Consider the following 2,934-nt stretch of genomic DNA (forward strand, 5'->3'; position numbering starts at 1 on the left):
CCTTAGTAGCTGGGATTACAGGCGCGGCACCACGCCCAGCTACACCACGCCCAGCTAGTTTTTGTATTTTCAGTAGAGACGAGGTTTCACCATGTTGGTCAGGCTGGTGTCTCAAACCCCTGACCTTGTGATTCGCCTGCCTCAGCCTTCCAAAGTGCTGGGATTACAGACTTGAGCTGCTATACTAATTCTTTCCTGTCTTCATTTTATTTTATTTTATTTTTTTGAGACTGAGTTTTGCTCTTGTTGCCCAGGCTGGAGTGCAATGGCTCAGTCTCAGCTCACTACGCCCTCTGCCTCCCAGGTTCAAGTCATTCTCCTGCCTCAGTCTCCTGAGTAGCTGCGATTACAGGTGTGTGCCACCACGCCCAGCTAATTTTTGTATTTTTAGTAGAGACGGGGTTTCACTTGCCATATTAGCCAAGCTGGTCTCGAACTTCTGACCTTAGGTGATCTGCCTGCCTCAGCCTCCCAAAGTGCAGGGATTACAGATATCAGCCACTGTGCCCAGACCTGTCTTCATTATTCTAGCTTTCTATTAAGTTTTGAGATCACGTAGTGTAAATCCTTCAGCTTTGTTCTTTTTCAAAATTGTTTTGACTATCTTATTTCCATATCTATACAGATGTTAGTATTTGCTTGGCTTGTCAATTTCTACCGCCAATAAAAAACACCAGCTTTAAGCTGCATTATTAAAAACAACAACAACAGCAAAAAGCAGCAGCTGAGGACAAGGATAGCGGCTCACGCCTCTAATCCCAGCGCTTTGGGAGGCCAAGGCGGGCGGATCACCGGAGATTGGGAGTTTGAGACCAGCCTGACCAACATGGAGAAACCCCTTCTCTACTAAAAATACAAAAAAATTAGCTGGGCATGGTGGCGCACGCCTATAATCCTAGCTACTCAGGAGGCTGAGGCAGGATCATGCCACTGCACTCCAGCCTGGGTGACAGAGCAAGACTATGTCTCAAAAAAAAAAAAATCTGCTGAGATTTTGCCAGGGATTACATCCACAGATCAGCTCACCAAAACCTCTGCCTCCCAGGTTCAAGCGATTCTCCCATCTCAGCCTCCTGAGTAGCTGGGATTACAGGCACGTGCCATCACACCCAGCTAATTTTATGTTTTTAGTAGAGACAGGGTTTCTCCGTGTTGATCAGGCCGGTCTCAAACTCCCGAACTCAGGTGACCCGCTCGCCTTGGCCTCCCAAAGTGCTGGGATTACAGGCGTGAGCCACCGTGCCTGGCCAATGTTGAGTCTTTTTTTTTCAGATGGCGTCTTGCTCTGTCGCCCAGACTGGAGTGCAGTGGTACAATCTCGGCTCACTGCAACCTCCGCTGCCTGGATTCAAGTGATTCCCCTGCCTCAGCCTCCTGAGTAGCTGGGACTACAGGTGCCTGCCACCATGCCTGCCTAATTTTCTGTATTTTAGTAGAGATGGGGTTTCACCATGTTGGCCAGGCTGGTCCCGATCTCCTGTCCTTGTGATCTGCCCAACCTCGGCCTCCCAAAGTGCTGGGATTACAGGCATGAGACACCACGCCTGGCTAATGTTGTCTTTGTCTTTTTTTTTTTTTTTTTGAGGAGGCCCTGCCTGCGCGGCCACCGCCCATGCTCTGCCTCAATGTTGCCTCTTTTAACCAAAAACATGGCACGCTGGCCGGGCGCAGTGGCCAGCACTTTGGAGTTGGAGACCACCCCTGGGAAGCTCTGCCAGGAGAGGGTGCAGGAGGAAGGGCTTCCCGGTGCCCACTTGCATTCCTTCTCCTCCTGCTTCTGCTGCATGGCTGCCCGCACACACTGTGCCTGGCTAATATCTTCTGAAATGTTGCAGTTGTGCTCATCCTCACCACCTTTTGGTGCTACCGCTCGGGGTAGCTTCCCACTGAGTTTCAGTGCCAACTCCATGGACAGATTCCCAGTGAGCCTCACGGGCACTTCAGAGGCTGATTTTCCAGCTTTGGCCCAGCTGCACTTAGAGGGGTGCATTCCTGCCCGCCAGCCTCCTCAGTGGCTGTGGATCAGCTCCACCCCAGGGCAGTCCGCGGAACCCCCTGGACACATCCGCGCTTCTCTAACAAAGAATGAACTCCCACCCTTGGGGAAGGACCCCCCTCTACGCTTTTTTTTTTTTTTTTTTTTTTTTCCGAGACAGAGTCTTGCTCTGTCACCCAGGCTGGAGTACAGTGGCGCAATCTCGCTCACTGCAACCTCTGCCTCCCGGGTTCAAGCAATTATCCTGCCTCGGCCTCTCAAGTATCTGGGATTACAGCACGTGCCACCACGCCCGGCTATTTTTTGCATTTTTAGTAGAGACAGGTTTCACCACGCTGTTTGGGCTGGTCTTAAATTCCTGACCTGAGGTGATCCGCCTGCCTTAGCCTCCCAAAGTGCTGGGATTACCGGCGTGAGCCACCGTGGCAGGCCTTCTTTCTTCCTTCCTTCCTTTTCTGTCTTCCTTTATTTTCTTTCTTCCCCTTCCCTTCCTCCCTTCTTTATTCTCTTTTCTTTCCTTTCTCTCCTTCCTCCCCTCCCATTCCCTCCCCCCTCCCTTCCTCCCTTCCTTCCTCTCTCTTCTTCCTTCCTCTTTCTTTCCTTTCCTCCCTCCTTTCCCTCCCCTCCCCTCCCCTCCCCTTCCCTCTTTTTTCTTTTCTTTCCTTCAATCGGGTTTTACTCTGTTGCCCAGGTTGGAGTACAGTAGTGCAATCACAGCTCACTGCAGCTTCGACCTCCTGGACGCAAGCAATCCTCTCACCTCAGCTTCCTGAGTATCTGGGACTACAGGAACACATCAGCATACCTCACTAACTTTTAAAATTTTTTCGAGGCTGGGTCTCAGCCGGGTGTGGTGGCTCACACCTGTAATCCTAGCACTTTGGGAGGCCAAGGTGAGTGGATCACCTGAGGTCAAGAGTTCAAGACCAGCCTGGCCA

Source organism: Cebus imitator, unplaced genomic scaffold, assembly GCF_001604975.1.
Source record: "Cebus imitator isolate Cc_AM_T3 unplaced genomic scaffold, Cebus_imitator-1.0 Scaffold329, whole genome shotgun sequence".
In the NCBI taxonomy this organism is placed as follows: domain Eukaryota; kingdom Metazoa; phylum Chordata; class Mammalia; order Primates; family Cebidae; genus Cebus; species Cebus imitator.